Source organism: Dama dama, chromosome 32, assembly GCF_033118175.1.
Source record: "Dama dama isolate Ldn47 chromosome 32, ASM3311817v1, whole genome shotgun sequence".
Taxonomy (NCBI): domain Eukaryota; kingdom Metazoa; phylum Chordata; class Mammalia; order Artiodactyla; family Cervidae; genus Dama; species Dama dama.
Genome location: NC_083712.1, coordinates 1,475,140 through 1,496,665, shown reverse-complemented (window position 1 = coordinate 1,496,665; position 21,526 = coordinate 1,475,140).

The window sequence follows — 21,526 nt, the reverse complement described above, 5'->3', positions numbered from 1 at the left end:
GAGGAACATGAAGCGGTGTTCAAACACATGAAGAGCCTGAAAATGTGTGAAAATTATGAAGATCTTCAAAAGGTGTCAAAATTATGAGGAACATGAAACGGTTTGAAAAATAGGAGGAGCATGAAACGGTGTTGAAAAACATGAAGAGCCTGAAAAGGTGTGAAAAATATGAAGAGCTTCAAAATCTTTGAAAAATATGAAGAGCTTTCAAAGGTGTGAAATACATGAGGAGCATGAAACACTCTGTAAAATAGGAGGAGCCTGAAATGGTGTTCAAAAACATGAATAGACTGAAAACGTGTGAAAAATATGAAGAGCTTCAAAAGGTGTCAAAAATATGAGGAGCATGAAACGGTCTGAAAAATATGAGCAGCATGAAGCGGTGTTGAAAAACATGAAGAGCCTTAAAAGGTGTGAAAAAATTGAAGAGCTTCAAAAGGTGTCAAAAATATGAGGAGCATGAAACGGTCTGAAAAATATGAGCAGCATGAAGCGGTGTTGAAAAACATGAAGAGCCTGAAAAGGTGTGAAAAATATGAAGAGCTTCAAAAGGTGTGAAATACATGAGGAGCATAAAACTCTCTGAAAAAGAGAAGGAGCATGAAGCGGTGTTCAAAAACATGAAGAGCCTGAAAAGGTGTGAAATATATGAAGAGCTTCAAAAGGTGTGAAAAATATGAGGAGCATGATATGGTTTGAAAAATAGGATTAGCATGAAGCGGTGTTCAAAAACATGAAGAGCCTGAAAAGTTGTGAAAAATATGAAAACCTTGAAAAGGTGTCAAAAATGAGATGAGCATGAAACGGTCTGAAAAATAGGACGTGCATGAAGCGGTATTGAAAAACATGAAGAGCCTGAAAAGTAGTGAAAAATATGAAGAGCTTCAAAAGGTGTCAAAAATATGAGGAGCATGAAACGGTCTGAACAATAGGAGAAGCATGAAGCGGTGTTCAAAAACATGAAGAGCCTGAAAATGTGTGAAAAATATGAAGAGCTTCAAAAGGTGTCAAAAATATGAGGAGCATGAAACGGTCTGAAAAATCGGAGGAGCATGAAGCGTTGTTGAAAAACATGAAGAGCCTGAAAAGGTGTTAAAATTATTAAAGCTTCAAAAGGTGTCAAAATTATGAGGAGCATGAAACGGTCTGAAAAATAGGAGGAGCATGAAGCGATGTTGAAAAACATGAATTGTCTGAAAACGTGTGGAAAATATGAAGAGATTCATAAATGTGAAAAATATGAAGAGCTTCAAAAGGTGTGAAAAATCTGAAGAGCTTCAAAAGGTGTCAAAAAAGAGATGAGCATGAAAAGGTCTGAAAAATAGGAGGAGCATGAAGCGGTGTTGAAAATCATGAAGGGCCTGAAAACGTGTGAAAAATATGAAGACCTTCAAAATTTGTCAAAAATATGAAGAGCTTCAAAAGGTGTTTAAATGAGATGAGCATGAAACGATCTGAAAAATAGGAGGAGCATGAAGTGGTGTTGAAAAAATGAAGAGCCTGGAAAGGTGTGAAATATCTGAAGAGCTTCAAAAGGTGTCAAAAATATGAGGAGCATGAAACGGTCAGCAAAATATGACGAGCATGAAGCGGTGTTGAAAAACATGAAGAGCCTGAAAAGGTGTGAAAAATATGAAGAGCTTCAAAAGGTGTCAAAAATATGAGGAGCATGAAACAATCTGAAAAATAGGAGGAGCATGAAGCGGTGTTCAAAAACATGAAAAGCCTGAAAAGGTGTGAAAAATATGAAGAGCTTCAAAAGGTGTCAAAAATATGAGGAGCATGAAACGTTCTGAAAAATAGGACGAGCATGAAGCAGTGATAAAAAACATGAAGTGCCTGAAAAGGTGTGAAAAATATGAAGAGTTCCTAAAGGTGTCAAAAATATACGGAGCACCAAACGGTCTCAAAAATAGGAGGAGCATGAAGTGGTGTTGAAAAATATGAAGAGCCTGAAAATGAGTGAAAAATATGAAGAGCTTCAAAAAGTGTCAAAAATATGAGGAGCATGAAACGGTCTGAAAAAGAGGAAGAGCATGAAGAAGTGTTCAAAAACATGAAGAGCCTGAAAAGGTGTGAAAAATATGAAGAGCTTCAAAAGTTTTCAAAAATATGAGGAGCATGATACGGTTTGAAAAATAGGAGGATCATGAAGCGGTGTTCAAAAACAAGAAGAGTCTGAAAACGTGTGAAAATATGAAGAGCTTCAAAAATATTAAAAATATGAAGAGCTTCCAAAGTTTTGAAAAATATGAAGAGATTAAAAAGGTGTCAAAAATGAGATGAGCATGAAACGGTCTGAAAAATAGGAGGAGCATAAGCGGTGTTGAAAAACATGAAAAGCCTGAAAAGGTGTGAAAAATATGAAGAGCTTCAAAAGGTGTGAAATACATGAGGAGCATGAAACTCTCTGAAAAATAGGAGGAGCATGAAGCAGTGTTCAAAAACATGAAGAGCCTGAATAGGTGTGTAAAGAAATGCAAAGCTTCAAAAGGTGTCAAAAATGAAAGGAGCATGAAACGGTCTGAAAATAGGAGGAGCATGAAGCGGTGTTCAAAAATATGAAGAGCCTGAAAAGTTGTGAAATATATGAAGAGCTTCAAAAGGTGTCAAAAATATGAGGAGCATGAAACGGTCTGAAAAATAGGAGGAACATGAAGCGGTGTTCAAAAAAACATGAAAAGCCTGAAAAGGTGTGAAAAATATGAAGAGCTTCAAAAGGTGTCAAAAATTTGAGGAGCATGAAACGTTCTGAAAAATAGGACGAGCATGAAGCAGTGTTGAAAAACATGAAGAGCCTGAAAATGTGTGAAATATATGAAGAGCTTCAAAAGGTGTCAAAAAGATGAGGAGCATGAAACGCTCTGAAAAATAGGAGGAGCATGAAGTGGTGTTGAAAAAAATGAAGAACCTGAAAGGGTGTGAAATATATGAAGAGCTTGAAAAGGTGTCAAAAATATGAGGAGAATGAAACGGTCTGAAAAATAGGAGGAGTATGAAGAGGTGTTAAAAAACTTGAAGAGCATGAAAAGGTGTGAAAAATATGAAGAGTTTCTAAAGGTGTCAGAAATATGAGGAGCATGAAACGGTCTCAAAAATAGGAGGAGCATGAAGCGGTGTTGAAAAACATGAAGAGCCGGAAAAGGTGTGAAAAATATGAAGAGCTTTAAAAGATGTCAAAAATATGAGAAGCATGAAAGGGTTTGAAAAAGAGGAGGAGCAAGAAGAAGTGTTCAAAAACATGAAGAGCCTGAAAAGGTGTGAAAAATATGAAGAGCTTCAAAAGGTGTCAAATATGAGGAGCATGAAACGATCTGAAAAATAGGAGGAGCATGAAGCGGTGTTGAAAAACATGAAGAGCCGGAAAAGGTGTGAAAAATATGAAGAGTTTCTAAAGGTTTCAAAAATATGAGGAGCATGAATGGTCTGAAAAATAGGAGGAGCATGAACTGGTGTTGAAAAACATGAAGAGCCTGAAAAGGTGGCAAAAATATGAAGAGCTTCAAAAGGTGTGAAAAATATGAGGAGCATGAAACGGTCTGAAAAATAGGAGGAGGATGAAACGGTAATCAAAAACATGAAGAGCCTGAAAAGGTGTGAAAAATATGAAGAGCTTCAAAAGGTGTGAAATACATGAGGAGCATGAAACTCTCTGAAAAATAGGAGGAGCATGAAGCGATGTTCAAAAACATGAAGAGCCTGAAAATGAGTGAATAATATGAAGAGCTTCAGAAGGTGTCAAACTTGAGATGAGCATGAAACGGTCTGAAAAATAGGAAGAGCATGAAGCGGTGTTGAAAAACATTAAGAGCTGAAAACGTGTGAAAAATATGAAGAGCTTCCAAAGGTGTCAAAAAGGAGATGAGCATGAAACGGTCTGAAAAATAGGAAGAGCATGAAGCGGTGTTGAAAAACATTAAGAGCTGAAAACGTGTGAAAAATATGAAGAGCTTCAAAAGATGTCAAAAAAAAGAGGAGCATGAAACGGGTTGAAAAATAGGAGAAGCATGAAGTGGTGTGGAAAAATATGAAGAGCCTGAAAATGTGTGAAAAATATGAAACGCTTCAAAAGGTGTCAAAAATGAGATGAGCATGAAACGGTCTGAAAAATAGGAGGATCATGAAATGGTGTTGAAAAACATGAAGAGCCTGAAAAGATGTGAAAAATATGAAAAGCTTCAAAAGGTGTCAAAAATATGAGGAGCATGAAACGGTCTGAAAAATAGGAGGAGCATGAAGCTGTGTTCAAAAATATGAAGAGCCTGAAAAGGTGTGAAAAATATGAAGAGCTTCAAAAGTTGTCAAAAATATGAGGAGCATGAAACGGTCTGAAAAATAGGAGGAGCATGAAGCTGTGTTCAAAAACATGAAGATCTTAAAAGGGTGTGAAAAATATGAAGAGCTTCAAAAGGTGTGAAAAATATGAGGAGAATGAAACGGTCTGAAAAATAGAAGCAGCATGAAACGGTTTTGAAAAACATGAAGAGCCTGAAAACTTGTGAAAAATATGAAGAGCTTTAAAAGGTGTGAAAAATATGAAGAGCTTCAAAGGTGACAAAAATGAGATGAGCATGAAACGGTCTGAAAAATAGGAGGAGCATGAAGTGGTGGAGAAAACAATAAAGAGCCTGAAAAGGTGTGAAAAATATGAAGAGCTTCAAAATGTTTCAATAATATGAAGAGCATGAAACGGTCTGAAAATCAGGAGGATCATGAAGCGGTCTTCAAAAACATGAAGAGCCTGAAAAGGTGTGAAAATTATGAAGAGCTCAAAAAGTGTCAAAAATATGAGGAGCATGAAACGATCTGAAAAATAAGAGGAGCATGAAGCAGAGTTCAAAAACATGAAGAGCTTCAAAAGGTATGAAAAATATTTGAGTTTCAAAAGTTGTCAAAAATATGAGGAGCATGAAACGGTCTGAATAATAGGAGGAATATGAAGCGGTGTTCAAACACATGAAGAGCCTGAAAATGTGTGAAAATTATGAAGATCTTCAAAAGGTGTCAAAATTATGAGGAACATGAAACGGTTTGAAAAATAGGAGGAGCATGAAACGGTGTTGAAAAACATGAAGAGCCTGAAAAGGTGTGAAAAATATGAAGAGCTTCAAAATCTTTGAAAAATATGAAGAGCTTTCAAAGGTGTGAAATACATGAGGAGCATGAAACTCTCTGAAAAAGAGGAGGAGCCTGAAATGGTGTTCAAAAACATGAATAGACTGAAAACGTGTGAAAAATATGAAGAGCTTCAAAAGGTGTCAAAAATATGAGGGTAATGAAATGGTCGGAAAAATAGGAGGATCATGAAGCTGTGTCGAAAAACATGAAGAGCCTGAAAAGGTGTGAAAAAAATGAAGAGCTTCTAAATGTGTCAAAAATATGAGGAGCATGAAACGGTCTGAAAAATAGGAGGATCATGAAGCGGTGTTCAAAAACATGAAGAGCCTAAAAAGGTGTGAAAAATATGAAGAGCTCAAAAAGTGTCAAAAATATGATGAGCATGAAACGATCTGAAAAATAGAAGGAGCATGAAACGGTGATCAAAAACATGAAGAGCCTGAAAAGTTGTGAAAAATATGAAGAGCTCAAAAAGTGTCAAAAATATGAGGAGCATGAAACGCTCTGAAAAATAGGAGGAGCATGAAGCCGTGTTCAAAAACATGAAGAGCCTGAAAAGGTGTGAAAAATATGAAGAGCTTCAAAAGGTGTCAAAAATATGAGGTGCATGAAACGGTCTGAAAAATAGGAGGAGCATGATACGGTGATCAAAAACATGAAGAGCCTGAAAAGGTTTGAAAAATATGAAGAGCTTCTAAAGGTGTCAAAAATATGAGGAGCATAAACGATCTGAAAAATAGGAGTAGCATGAAGCTGTGTTCAAAAACATGAAGAGCCTGAAAAGGTGTGAAAAATATGAAGAGCTCAAAAAGTGTCAAAAATGTGATGAGCATGAAACGATCTGAAAAATAGAAGGAGCATGAAACGGTGATCAAAAACATGAAGAGCCTGAAAAGTTGTGAAAAATATGAAGAGCTCAAAAAGTGTCAAAAATATAACGAGCATGAAACGCTCTGAAAAATAGGAGGAGCATGAAGCGGTGTTTAAAAACATGAAGAGCCTGAAAAGTTGTGAAAAATATGAAAAGCTTCAAAAGGTGTCAAAAATGAGATTAGCATTAAACGGTCGGAAAAATAGGAATAACATGAAACGGTGTTGAAAATCATGAAGAGCCTGAAATAGTGTGAAAAATATAAAGAGCTGCAAATGGTGTCAAAAATATAAGGAGCATGAAACGGTCTGATAAATAGGTGGAGCATGAAGCTGTGTTCAAAAACATGAAGAGCCTGAAAAGGTGTGAAAAATATGAAGAGCTTCAAAATGTTTCACAAATATGAAGAGCATGAAACGGTCTGAAAAACAGGAGGATCATGAAGCGGTGTTCAAAAACATGAAGAGCCTGAAAAGGTGTGAAAAATATGAAGAGCTTCAAAAGGTGTCAAAAATATGAGGAGCATGAAACGGTCTGAAAAATAGGAGGAGCATGAAACGGTGATCAAAAACATGAAGAGCCTGAAAAGGTGTGAAAAATATGAAGAGCTTCAAAAGGTGTCAAAAATATGAGGAGCATGAAATGGTCTGAAAAATTGGAGGAGCATGAAGCGGTGTTGAAAAACATGAAGAGCCTTAAAAGGTGTGAAAAAAATGAAGAGCTTCAAAAGGTGTCAAAAATATGAGGAGCATGAAACGGTCTGAAGAATAGAAGCAGCATGAAACGGTGTTGAAAAATATGAAGAGCCTGAAAACGTGTGAAAAATATGAAGAGCTTTAAAAGGTGTGAAAAATATAAAGAGCTTCAAAGGTGACAAAAATGAGATGAGCATGAAACGGTCTGAAAAATAGGAGGAGAATGAAGTGGTGGTGAAAAACATGAAGAGCCTGAAAAGGTGTGAAAAATATGAAGAGCTTCAAAATGTTTAAAAAGTATGAAGAGCATGAAACGGTCTGAAAATCAGGAGGATCATGAAGCGGTGTTCAAAAACATGAAGAGCCTGAAAAGGTGTGAAAAATATGAAGAGCTCAAAAAGTGTCAAAAATATGAGGAGCATGAAACGATCTGAAAAATACGAGGAGCATGAAGCAGTGTTCAAAAACATGAAGAGCCTGAAAAGTTGTGAAAAATATGAAGAGCTTCAAAAGATGAGAAAAAAATGAAGAGCTTCAAAAGGTGTCAAAATGAGATGAGCATGAAACGGTCTGAAAAATAGGAGGAGCATGAAGTCGTGTTGAATAAAAGGAAAAGTCTGAAAAAGTGTGAAATATATGAAGAGCTTCAAAAGGTGTCAAAAATATGAGGAGAATGAAACGGTCTGAAAAATAGGAGGAGCATGAAGCGATGTTGAAAAACATGAATTGTCTGAAAACGTGTGGAAAATATGAAGAGATTCATAAATGTGAAAAATATGAAGAGCTTCAAAAGGTGTGAAAAATATGAAGAGCTTCAAAAGGTGTCAAAAAAGAGATGAGCATGAAAAGGTCTGAAAAATAGGAGGAGCATGAAGCGGTGTTGAAAATCATGAAGAGCCTGAAAACGTGTGAAAAATATGAAGACCTTCAAAATTTGTCAAAAATATGAAGAGCTTCAAAAGGTGCTAAAATGAGATGAGCATGAAACTATCTGAAAAATAGGAGGAGCATGAAGTGGTGTTGAAAAAATGAAGAGCCTGGAAAGGTGTGAAATATCTGAAGAGCTTCAAAAGGTGTCAAAAATATGAGGAGCATGAAACCGTCGGCAAAATACGACGAGCATGAAGCGGTGTTGAAAAACATGAAGAGCCTGAAAAGGTGTGAAAAATATGAAGAGCTTCAAAAGTTGTGAAATATATGAGGAGAATGAAACGGTCTGAAAAATAGGAGGATCATGAAGCGGTTTTCAGAAACATGAAGAGCATGAAAAGGTGTGAAAAATATGAAGAGCTTCAAAAGATGTGAAAAATATGAAGAGCTTCAAAAGGTGTCAAAAATGAGATGAGCATGAAACGGTCTGAAAAACAGGAGGAACATGAAGCGGTGTTGAAAAACATGAAGAACCTGAAAAGATGTGAGAAATACCAAGAGCTTCAAAAGGTGTCAAATATATGAGGAGCATGAAACGTTCTGAAAAAGAGGAGGAGCATGAAGCGGTGTTGAAAAACATGAAGAGCCTGAAAAGCTGTGTAAAATATGAAGAGGTTCCAAAGTTGTCAAAAATATGAGGAGCATGAAACGGTCTTAAAAATAAGCGGATTATGAAACGGTGTTCAAAAACATGAAGAGCCTGAAAAGGTGTGAAAAAAATGAAAAGCCTCAAAACCTGTCAAAAATATGAGGAGCATGAAACTGTCTGAAAAATAGCAGGGGCATGAAGCGGTGTTGAAAAACATGAAGAGTCTGAAAACGTGTGAAAATATGAAGAGCTTCAAACATATGAAAAATATGAAGAGCTTCAAAAGGTGTGAAAAATATGAAGAGCTTCAAAAGGTGTCAAAAATGAGATGAGCATAAAACGGTCCGAAAAATACGAGGAGCATGAAGCGGTGTTGAAAATCATGAAGAGCCTGAAAAGGCGTGAAAAATATGAAGAGCTTCAATGATGTGAAAAATATGAAGAGCTTCAAAAGGTGTCAAAAATATGAAGAGCATGAAACGGTCTGATAAATAGGTGGAGCATGAAGCTGTGTTCAAAAACATGAAGAGCCTGAAAATGTGTGAAAAATATGAAGAGCTTCAAAAGGTGTGAAATATATGAGGAGAATGAAACGGTCTGAAAAATAGGAGGATCATGAAGCAGATTTCAGAAACATGAAGAGCATGAAAAGGTGTGAAAAATATGAAGAGCTTCAAAAGGTGTGAAATATATGAGGAGAATGAAACGGTCTGAAAAATAGGAGGATCATGAAGCGGTTTTCAGAAACATGAAGAGCATGAAAAGGTGTGAAAAATATGAAGAGCTTCAAAAGGTGTGAAATACATGAGGAGCATGAAACGGGCTGAAAAATAAGAGAAGCATGAAGTGCTGTGGAATAACATGAAGAGCCTGAAAAGCTGTGAAAAATATGAAGAGCTTCAAAAGGTGTGAAATACATGAGGAGCATGAAATGGGCTGAAAAATAGGAGAAGCATGAAGTGGTGTTTAAAAATATGAAGAGCTTGAAAAGGTGTAAAAAATATGAAGACCTTCAAAAGGTGTCAAAAATGAGATGAGCATGAAACGGTCTGAAAAATAGGAGGATCATGAAACGGTGTTGAAAAACATGAGGAGCCTGAAAAGATGTGAAAAATATGAAGAGCTACAAAAGGTGTCAAAATTATGAGGAGCATGAAACGTTCTGAAAAATAGGAGGAGCCTCAACCTGTGTTCAAAAACATGAAGAGCCTGAAAAGGTGTGAAAAATATGAAAAGCTTCAAAAGGTGTCAAAATGAGATGAGCATGAACCCGTCTGAAAAATAGGAGGAGCATGAAGCGGTGTTGAAAGACATGAAGAGCCTGAAAAGGTGTGAGAAATATGAAGAGCTTTAAAAGGTGTCAAAAATATGAGGAGCATGAAACGGTCTGCAAAAAAGTAGGAGCATGAAGTGATGTTGAAAAACTTGAAGAGCATGAAATGGTGTGAAAAATATGAAGAGATTCAAAGTTGTGAAATACATGAGGATCATGAAACGGTGTGAAAAAGTGGAGGAGCATGAAGCAGAGTTCGAAAACATGAAGAGCCTGAAAAGGTTTGAAAAATATGAAGAGCTCAAAAAGTGTCAAAAATATGAGGAGCATGAAACGATCTGAAAAATACGAGGAGCATGAAGCAGTGTTCAAAAACATGAAGAGCTTCAAAAGGTATGAAAAATATGAGAGCTTCAAAAGGTGTCAAAAATATGAGGAGCATGAAACGGTCTGAAAAATATGAGGAACATAAAGCGGTGTTCAAACACATGAAAAGCCTGAAAATGTGTGAAAATTATGAAGATCTTCAAAAGCTGTCAAAATAATGAGGAACATGAAACGTTTTGAAAAATAGGAGGAGCATGAAACGGTGTTGAAAAACATGAAGAGCCTGAAAAGGTGTGAAAAATATGAAGAGCTTCAAAATCTTTGAAAAATATGAAGAGCTTTCAAAGGTGTGAAATACATGAGGAGCATGAAACTCTCTGAAAAAGAGGAGGAGCCTGAAATGGTGTTCAAAAACATGAATAGACTGAAAACGTGTGAAAAATATGAAGAGCTTCAAAAGGTGTGAAAAATATGAGGAGCATGATACGGTCTGAAAAATAGGAGGAGCATGAAGCTGTGTTCAAAAACATGAAGAGCCTGAAAAGTTGTGAAAAATATGAAAGGCTTCAAAAGGTTTGAAAAATATGAGGAGCATGAAACGGTCTGAAAAATCGGAGGAGCATGAAGCGGTGTTGAAAAACATGAAGAGCCTGAAAATGTGTGAAAAATATGAAGAGCTTCAAAAGGTGTCAAAAATATGAGGAGCATGAAATGGTCTGAAAAATTGGAGGAGCATGAAGCGGTGTTGAAAAACATGAAGAGCCTTAAAAGGTGTGAAAAAAATGAAGAGCTTCAAAAGGTGTCAAAAATATGAGGAGCATGAAACGGTCTGAAAAATATGAGCAGCATGAAGCGGTGTTGAAAAACATGAAGAGCCTGAAAAGGTGTGAAAAATACGAAGAGCTTCAAAAGGTGTGAAATACATGAGGAGCATAAAACTCTCTGAAAAAGAGAAGGAGCATGAAGTGGTGTTCAAAAACATGAAGAGCCTGAAAGGTGTGAAATATATGAAGAGCTTCAAAAGGTGTGAAAAATATGAGGAGCATGATATGGTTTGAAAAATAGGATTAGCATGAAGCGGTGTTCAAAAACATGAAGAGCCTGAAAAGTTGTGAAAAATATGAAAACCTTCAAAAGGTGTCAAAAATGAGATGAGCATGAAACGGTCTGAAAAATAGGACGTGCATGAAGCGGTGTTGAAAAACATGAAGAGCCTGAAAAGTAGTGAAAAATATGAAGAGCTTCAAAAGGTGTCAAAAATATGAGGAGCATGAAACGGTCTGAACAATAGGAGAAGCATGAAGCGGTGTTCAAAAACATGAAGAGGCTGAAAAGGGGTGAAAAATATGAAGAGCTTCAAAAGGTGTCAAAAATATGAGGAGCATGAAACGGTCTGAAAAATCGGAGGAGCATGAAGCGTTGTTGAAAAACATGAAGAGCCTGAAAAGGTGTGAGAAATATGAAGAGCTTCAAAAGGTGTTAAAATTATGAGTAGCATGAAACGGTCTGCAAAAAAGGAGGAGCATGAAGTGGTGTTGAAAAAGATGAAGAGCGTGAAAAGGTGTTAAAAATATGAAAGCATCAAAAGGTGTCAAAATTATGAGGAGCATGAAACGGTCTGAAAAATAGGAGGAGCATGAAGCGCTGTTGAATATCATAAAGAGCCTGAAAAGTTGTGAAAAAGATGAAGAGCTTCAAAAGATGAGAAAAACATGAATAGCTTCAAAAGGTGTCAAAATGAGATGAGCATGAAACGGTCTGAAAAATAGGAGGAGCATGAAGTCGTGTTGAATAAAAGGAAAAGTCTGAAAAAGTGTGAAATATATGAAGAGCTTCAAAAGGTGTCAAAAATATGAGGAGAATGAAACGGTCTGAAAAATAGGAGGAGCATGAAGCGATGTTGAAAAACATGAATTGTCTGAAAACGTGTGGAAAATATGAAGAGATTCATAAATGTGAAAAATATGAAGAGCTTCAAAAGGTGTGAAAAATCTGAAGAGCTTCAAAAGGTGTCAAAAAAGAGATGAGCATGAAAAGGTCTGAAAAATAGGAGGAGCATGAAGCGGTGTTGAAAAACATTAAGAGCCTGAAAAGGTGTGAAAAATATGAAGAGCTTCAAAAGGTGTCAAAAATATGAGGAGCATGAAACAATCTGAAAAATAGGAGGAGCATGAAGCGGTGTTCAAAAATATGAAGAGCCTGAAAAGGTGTGAAATATATGAAGAGCTTCAAAAGGTGTCAAAAATATGAGGAGCATGAAACGGTCTGAGAAATAGGAGGAACATGAAGCGGTGTTCAAAAACATGAAAAGCCTGAAAAGGTGTGAAAAATATGAAGAGCTTCAAAAGGTGTCAAAAATATGAGGAGCATGAAACGTTCTGAAAAATAGGACGAGCATGAAACAGTGATAAAACCATGAAGTGCCTGAAAAGGTGTGAAATATATGAAGAGTTCCTAAAGGTGTCAAAAATATGAGGAGCACCAAACGGTCTCAAAAATAGGAGGAGCATGAAGTGGTGTTGAAAAACATGAAGAGCCTGAAAATGAGTGAAAAATATGAAGAGCTTCAAAAAGTGTCAAAAATATGAGGAGCATGAAACGGTCTGAAAAGGAGGAAGAGCATGAAGAAGTGTTCAAAAACATGAAGAGCCTGAAAAGGTGTGAAAAATATGAAGAGCTTCAAAAGGTGTCAAAAATGAGATGAGCATGAAACGGTCTGAAAAATAGGAGGAGCATGAGCGGTGTTGAAAATCATGAAGAGCCTGAAAAGGTGTGAAAAATATGAAGAGCTCAAAAAGTGTCAAAAATATGAGGAGCATGAAACTCTCTGAAAAATAGGAGGAGCATGAAGCGATGTTCAAAAACATGAAGAGCCTGAAAATGTTGAAAAATATGAAGAGCTTCAAAAGGTGTCAAAAATATGAGGAGAATGAAACGGTCTGAAAAATAGGAGGAGCATGAAGCTGTGTCAAAAAACATGAAGAGCCTGAAAAGGTTTGAAAAATATGAAGAGCTTCAAAAGGTGTCAAAAATATGAGGAGAATGAAACGGTCTGAAAAATAGGAGGAGCATGAAGCAGAGTTCGAAAACATGAAGAGCCTGAAAAGGTTTGAAAAATATGAAGAGCTCAAAAAGTGTCAAAAATATGAGGAGCATGAAACGATCTGAAAAATACGAGGAGCATGAAGCAGTGTTCAAAAACATGAAGAGCTTCAAAAGGTATGAAAAATATGAGAGCTTCAAAAGGTGTCAGAAATATGAGGAGCATGAAACGGTCTGAAAAATAGGAGGAACATGAAGCTGTGTTCAAAAACATGAAGATCTTAAAAGGGTGTGAAAAATATGAAGAGCTTCAAAAGGTGTGAAAAATATGAGGAGCATGAAACGGTCTGAAAAATAGAAATAGCATGAAACGGTTTTGAAAAACATGAAGAGCCTGAAAACTTGTGAAAAATATGAAAAACTTCAAAAGGTGTCAAAAATGAGATGAGCATGAAACGTTCTGAAAAATAGGACGTGCATGAAGCGGTGTTGAAAAACATGAAGAGCCTGAAAAGTTGTGAAAAATATGAAGAGCTTCAAAAGGTGTCAAAAATATGAGGAGCATGAAACGGTCTGAAAAATAGGAGGAGCATGAAGCTATGGTCAAAAACATGAAGAGCCTGAAAATGTGTGAAAAATATGAAGAGCTTCAAAAGGTGTGAAATACATGAGGAGCATGCAACTCTCTGAAAAATAGGAGGAGCATGAAGCGATGTTCAAAAACATGAAGAGCCTGAAAATGTGTGAAAAATATGAAGAGCTTCAAAAGGTGTCAAAAATATGAGGAGCATGAAACGGTCTGAAAAATAGGAGGAGCATGAAGCTGTGTTCAAAAACATGAAGATCTTAAAAGGGTGTGAAAAATATGAAGAGCTTCAAAAGGTGTGAAAAATATGAGGAGCATGAAACGGTGTGAAAAATAGAAGCAGCATGAAACGGTTTTGAAAAACATGAAGAGCCTGAAAATGTGTGAAAAATATGAAGAGCTTCAAAAGGTGTGAAAAATATGAAGAGCTTCAAATGTGACAAAAATGAGATGAGCATGAAACGGTCTGAAAAATAGGAGGAGCATGAAGTGGTGGTGAAAAACATGAAGAGCCTGAAAAGGTGTGAAAAATAGGAAGAGCTTCAAAATGTTTCAAAAATATGAAGAGCATGAAACGGTCTGAAAATCAGGAGGATCATGAAGCGGTGTTCAAAAACATGAAGAGCCTGAAAAGGTGTGAAAAATATGAAGAGCTCAAAAAGTGTCAAAAATATGACGAGCATGAAACGATCTGAAAAATACGAGGAGCATGAAGCAGTGTTCAAAAACATGAAGAGCCTGAAAAGGTGGGAAAAATATGAAGAGCTTCAAAAGGTGTGAAAAATATGAGGAGCATGATATGGTTTGAAAAATAGGATTAGCATGAAGCGGTGTTCAAAAACATGAAGAGCCTGAAAAGTTGTGAAAAATATGAAAACCTTCAAAAGGTGTCAAAAATATGAGGAGAATGAAACGGTCTCAAAAATAGGAGGAGCATGAAGTGGTGTTGAAAAACATGAAGAGCCTGAAAATGAGTGAAAAATATGAAGAGCTTCAAAAAGTGTCAAAAATATGAGGAGCATGAAACGGTCTGAAAAGGAGGAAGAGCATGAAGAAGTGTTCAAAAACATGAAGAGCCTGAAAAGGTGTGAAAAATATGAAGAGCTTCAAAAGGTGTCAAAAATGAGATGAGCATGAAACGGTCTGAAAAATAGGAGGAGCATGAGCGGTGTTGAAAATCATGAAGAGCCTGAAAAGGTGTGAAAAATATGAAGAGCTCAAAAAGTGTCAAAAATATGAGGAGCATGAAACTCTCTGAAAAATAGGAGGAGCATGAAGCGATGTTCAAAAACATGAAGAGCCTGAAAATGTTGAAAAATATGAAGAGCTTCAAAAGGTGTCAAAAATATGAGGAGAATGAAACGGTCTGAAAAATAGGAGGAGCATGAAGCTGTGTCAAAAAACATGAAGAGCCTGAAAAGGTTTGAAAAATATGAAGAGCTTCAAAAGGTGTCAAAAATATGAGGAGAATGAAACGGTCTGAAAAATAGGAGGAGCATGAAGCAGAGTTCGAAAACATGAAGAGCCTGAAAAGGTTTGAAAAATATGAAGAGCTCAAAAAGTGTCAAAAATATGAGGAGCATGAAACGATCTGAAAAATACGAGGAGCATGAAGCAGTGTTCAAAAACATGAAGAGCTTCAAAAGGTATGAAAAATATGAGAGCTTCAAAAGGTGTCAGAAATATGAGGAGCATGAAACGGTCTGAAAAATAGGAGGAACATGAAGCTGTGTTCAAAAACATGAAGATCTTAAAAGGGTGTGAAAAATATGAAGAGCTTCAAAAGGTGTGAAAAATATGAGGAGCATGAAACGGTCTGAAAAATAGAAATAGCATGAAACGGTTTTGAAAAACATGAAGAGCCTGAAAACTTGTGAAAAATATGAAAAACTTCAAAAGGTGTCAAAAATGAGATGAGCATGAAACGTTCTGAAAAATAGGACGTGCATGAAGCGGTGTTGAAAAACATGAAGAGCCTGAAAAGTTGTGAAAAATATGAAGAGCTTCAAAAGGTGTCAAAAATATGAGGAGCATGAAACGGTCTGAAAAATAGGAGGAGCATGAAGCTATGGTCAAAAACATGAAGAGCCTGAAAATGTGTGAAAAATATGAAGAGCTTCAAAAGGTGTGAAATACATGAGGAGCATGCAACTCTCTGAAAAATAGGAGGAGCATGAAGCGATGTTCAAAAACATGAAGAGCCTGAAAATGTGTGAAAAATATGAAGAGCTTCAAAAGGTGTCAAAAATATGAGGAGCATGAAACGGTCTGAAAAATAGGAGGAGCATGAAGCTGTGTTCAAAAACATGAAGATCTTAAAAGGGTGTGAAAAATATGAAGAGCTTCAAAAGGTGTGAAAAATATGAGGAGCATGAAACGGTGTGAAAAATAGAAGCAGCATGAAACGGTTTTGAAAAACATGAAGAGCCTGAAAATGTGTGAAAAATATGAAGAGCTTCAAAAGGTGTGAAAAATATGAAGAGCTTCAAATGTGACAAAAATGAGATGAGCATGAAACGGTCTGAAAAATAGGAGGAGCATGAAGTGGTGGTGAAAAACATGAAGAGCCTGAAAAGGTGTGAAAAATAGGAAGAGCTTCAAAATGTTTCAAAAATATGAAGAGCATGAAACGGTCTGAAAATCAGGAGGATCATGAAGCGGTGTTCAAAAACATGAAGAGCCTGAAAAGGTGTGAAAAATATGAAGAGCTCAAAAAGTGTCAAAAATATGAGGAGCATGAAACGATCTGAAAAATACGAGGAGCATGAAGCAGTGTTCAAAAACATGAAGAGCCTGAAAAGGTGGGAAAAATATGAAGAGCTTCAAAAGGTGTGAAAAATATGAGGAGCATGATATGGTTTGAAAAATAGGATTAGCATGAAGCGGTGTTCAAAAACATGAAGAGCCTGAAAAGTTGTGAAAAATATGAAAACCTTCAAAAGGTGTCGAAAATGAGATGAGCATGAAACGGTCTGAAAAATAGGACGTGCATGAAGCGGTGTTCAAAAACATGAAGAGCCTGAAAAGGGGTGAAAAATATGAAGAGCTTCAAAAGGTGTCAAAAATATGAGGAGCATGAAACGGTCTGAAAAATCGGAGGAGCATGAAGCGTTGTTGAAAAACATGAAGAGCCTGAAAAGGTGTGAGAAATATGAAGAGCTTCAAAAGGTGTTAAAAGTATGAGTAGCATGAAACGGTCTGCAAAAAAGGAGGAGCATGAAGTGGTGTTGAAAAAGATGAAGAGCCTGAAAAGGTGTTAAAAATATGAGCGCATCAAAAGGTGTCAAAATTATGAGGAGCATGAAACGGTCTGAAAAATAGGAGGAGCATGAAGCGCTGTTGAATATCATAAAGAGCCTGAAAAGTTGTGAAAAATATGAAGAGCTTCAAAAGATGAGAAAAACATGAAGAGCTTCAAAAGGTGTCAAAATGAGATGAGCATGAAACGGTCTGAAAAATAGGAGGAGCATGAAGTCGTGTTGAATAAAAGGAAAAGTCTGAAAAAGTGTGAAATATATGAAGAGCTTCAAAAGGTGTCAAAAATATGAGGAGAATGAAACGGTCTGAAAAATAGGAGGAGCATGAAGCGATGTTGAAAAACATGAATTGTCTGAAAACGTGTGGAAAATATGAAGAGATTCATAAATGTGAAAAATATGAAGAGCTTCAAAAGGTGTGAAAAATATGAAGAGCTTCAAAAGGTGTCAAAAAAGAGATGAGCATGAAAAGGTCTGAAAAATAGGAGGAGCATGAAGCGGTGTTGAAAATCATGAAGAGCCTGAAAACGTGTGAAAAATATGAAGACCTTCAAAATTTGTCAAAAATATGAAGAGCTTGAAAAGGTGCTAAAATGAGATGAGCATGAAACTATCTGAAAAATAGGAGGAGCATGAAGTGGTGTTGAAAAAATGAAGAGCCTGGAAAGGTGTGAAATATCTGAAGAGCTTCAAAAGGTGTCAAAAATATGAGGAGCATGAAACGGTCGGCAAAATACGACGAGCATGAAGCGGTGTTGAAAAACATGAAGAGCCTGAAAAGGTGTGAAAAATATGAAGAGCTTCAAAAGTTGTGAAATATATGAGGAGAATGAAACGGTCTGAAAAATAGGAGGATCATGAAGCGGTTTTCAGAAACATGAAGAGCATGAAAAGGTGTGAAAAATATGAAGAGCTTCAAAATATGTGAAAAATATGAAGAGCTTCAAAAGGTGTCAAAAATGAGATGAGCAAGAAACGGTCTGAAAAAAAGGAGGAACATGAAGCGGTGTTGAAAAACATGAAGAACCTGAAAAGGTGTGAGAAATACCAAGAGCTTCAAAACGTGTCAAATATATGAGGAGCATGAAACGTTCTGAAAAAGAGGAGGAGCATGAAGCGGTGTTGAAAAACATGAAGAGCCTGAAAAGCTGTGTAAAATATGAAGAGGTTCCAAAGGTGTCAAAAATATGAGGAGCATGAAACGGTCTTAAAAATAAGCGGATTATGAAACGGTGTTCAAAAACATGAAGAGCCTGAAAAGGTGTGAAAAAAATGAAAAGCCTCAAAACCTGTCAAAAATATGAGGAGCATGAAACTGTCTGAAAAATAGCAGGGGCATGAAGCGGTGTTGAAAAACATGAAGAGTCTGAAAACGTGTGAAAATATGAAGAGCTTCAAACATATGAAAAATATGAAGAGCTTCAAAAGGTGTGAAAAATATGAAGAGCTTCAAAAGGTGTCAAAAATGAGATGAGCATAAAACGGTCCGAAAAATACGAGGAGCATGAAGCGGTGTTGAAAATCATGAAGAGCCTGAAAAGGCGTGAAAAATATGAAGAGCTTCAATGATGTGAAAAATATGAAGAGCTTCAAAAGGTGTCAAAAATATGAAGAGCATGAAACGGTCTGAAAAATAGAAGGAGCATGAAACGGTGATCAAACACATGAAGAGCCTGAAAAGATGTGGAAAATATGAAGAGCTTCAAAAGGTGTGAAATACATGAGGAGCATGAAACTCTCTGAAAAATAGGAGGAGCATGAAGCGGTGTTCAAAAACATGAAGAGCCTGAAAAGTTGTGAAAAATATGAAAAGCTTCAAAAGGTGTCAAAAATGAGATGAGCCTTAAACGGTCTGAAAAACAGGAATAACATGAAACGGTGTTGAAAATCATGAAGAGCCTGAAATAATGTGAAAAATATAAAGAGCTGCAAAAGGTGTCAAAAATATGAGGAGCATGAAACGGTCTGATAAATAGGTGGAGCATGAAGCTGTGTTCAAAAACATGAAGAGCCTGAAAAGTTGTGAAAAATATCAATAGCTTCAAAAGGTGTCAAAAATGAGATGAGCATGAAACGGTCTGAAAAATAGGAGGAGCATGAAGCGATGTTCAAAAACATGAAGAGCCTGAAAAGTTGTCAAAAATATGAAAGGCTTCAAAAGGTGTGAAAAATATGAGGAGCATGAAACGGTCTGAAAAATCGGAGAAGCATGAAGCGGTGTTGAAAAATATGAAGAGCCTGAAAACGTGTGGAAAATATGAAGAGATTCATAAATGTGAAAAATATGAAGAGCTTCAAAAGGTGTGAAAAATATGAAGAGCTTCAAAAGGTGTCAAAATGAGATGAGCATGAAACGGTCTGAAAAATAGGAGGAGCATGAAGTCGTGTTGAAAAAAAGGAAAAGTCTGAAAAAGTGTGAAATATATGAAGAGCTTCAAAAGGTGTCAAAAATATGAGGAGAATGAAACGGTCTGAAAAATAGGAGGAGCATGAAGCGATGTTGAAAAACATGAATTGTCTGAAAACGTGTGGAAAATATGAAGAGATTCATAAATGTGAAAAATATGAAGAGCTTCAAAAGGTGTGAAAAATCTGAAGAGCTTCAAAAGGTGTCAAAAAAGAGATGAGCATGAAAATGTCTGAAAAATAGGAGGAGCATGAAGCGGTGTTGAAAATCATGAAGAGCCTGAAAACGTGTGAAAAATATGAAGACCTTCAAAATTTGTCAAAAATATGAAGAGCTTCAAAAGGTGTAAAAATGAGATGAGCATGAAACGATCTGAAAAATAGGAGGAGCATGAAGTGGTGTTGAAAAAATGAAGAGCCTGGAAAGGTGTGAAATATCTGAAGAGCTTCAAAAGGTGTCAAAAATATGAGGAGCATGAAACGGTCGGTAAAATACGACGAGCATGAAGCGGTGTTGAAAAACATGAAGAGCCTGAAAATGTGTGAAAAATATGAAGAGCTTCAAAAGGTGTCAAAAATATGAGGAACATGAAACAATCTGAAAAATAGGAGGAGCATGAAGTGGTGTTCAAAAACATGAAAAGCCTGAAAAGGTGTGAAAAATATGAAGAGCTTCAAAAGGTGTCAAAAATATGTGGAGCATGAAACGTTCTGAAAAATAGGACGAGCATGAAGCAGTGATAAAAAACATGAAGTGCCTGAAAAGGTGTGAAAAATATGAAGAGTTCCTAAAGGTGTCAAAAATATGCGGAGCACCAAACGGTCTCAAAAATAGGAGGAGCATGATGTGGTGTTGAAAAATATGAAGAGCCTGAAAATGAGTGAAAAATATGAAGAGCTTCAAAAAGTGTCAAAAATATGAGGAGCATGAAACGGTCTGAAAAAGAGGAAGAGCATGAAGAAGTGTTCAAAAACATGAAGAGCCTGAAAAGGTGTGAAAAATACGAAGAGCTTCAAAAGTTTTCAAAAATATGAGGAGCATGATACGGTTTGAAAAATAGGAGGAGCATGAAGCGGTGTTGAAAAACATCAAGAGTGTGAAAACGTGTGAAAATATGAAGAGCTTCAAAAATATTAAAAATATGAAGAGCTTCAAAAGTTTTGAAAAATATGAAGAAATTAAAAAGGTGTCAAAAATGAGATGAGCATGAAACGGTCTGAAAAATAGGAGGAGCATGAGCGGTGTTGAAAATCATGAAGAGCCTGAAAAGGTGTGAAAAATATGAAGAGCTTCAAAAGGTGTGAAATACATAAGGTGCATGAAACTCTCTGAAAAATAGGAGGAGCATGAAGCGATGTTCAAAAACATGAAGAGCCTGAAAATGTGTGAAAAATATGAAGAGCTTCAAAAGGTGTCAAAATTGAGATGAGCATGAAACGGTCTGAAAAATAGGAATAGCATGAAGCGGTGTTGAAAAACATTAAGAGCTGACAACGTGTGAAAAATATGAAGAGCTTCAAAAGTTGTCAAAAATGAGATGAGCATGAAACGGTCTGAAAAATAGGAAGAGCATGAAGCGGTGGTGAAAAACATTAAGAGTTGAAAACGTGTGAAAAATATGAAGAGTTTCAAAAGGTGTCAAAAATATGAGGAGCATGAAACGGTCTGAAAAATAGGAGGACCATGAAACGGTGACCAAAAACATGAAGAGCCTGAAAAGGTGTGAAAAATATGAAGAGCTTCAAAGGTGTGAAATACATGAGGAGCATGAAACGGGCTGAAAAATAGGAGAAGCATGAAGTGGTGTGGAAAAATATGAAGAGCCTGAAAATGTGTGAAAAATATGAAAAGCTTCAAACGGTGTCAAAAATGAGATGAGCATGAAACGGTCTGAAAAATACGAGGATCATGAAATGGTGTTGAAAAACATGAAGAGCCTGAAAAGATGTGAAAAATATGAAAAGCTTCAAAAAGTGTCAAAAATATGAGGAGCATGAAACGGTCTGAAAAATAGGAGGAGCATGAAGCTGTGTTCAAAAACATGAAGATCTTAAAAGGGTGTGAAAAATATGAAGAGCTTCAAAAGGTGTGAAAATTATGAGGAGCATGAAACGGTCTGAAAAATAGAAGCAGCATGAAACGGTTTTGAAAAACATGAAGAGCCTGAAAACTTGTGAAAAATATGAAGAGCTTTAAAAGGTGTGAAAAATATGAAGAGCTTCAAAGGTGACAAAAATGAGATGAGCATGAAACGGTCTGAAAAATAGGAGGAGCATGAAGTGGTGGAGAAAAACATGAAGAGCCTGAAAAGGTGTGAAAAATATGAAGAGCTTCAAAATGTTTCAAAAATATGAAGAGCATGATACGGTCTGAAAAACAGGAGGATCATGAAGTGGTGTTCAAAAACATGAAGAGCCTGAAAAGGTGTGAA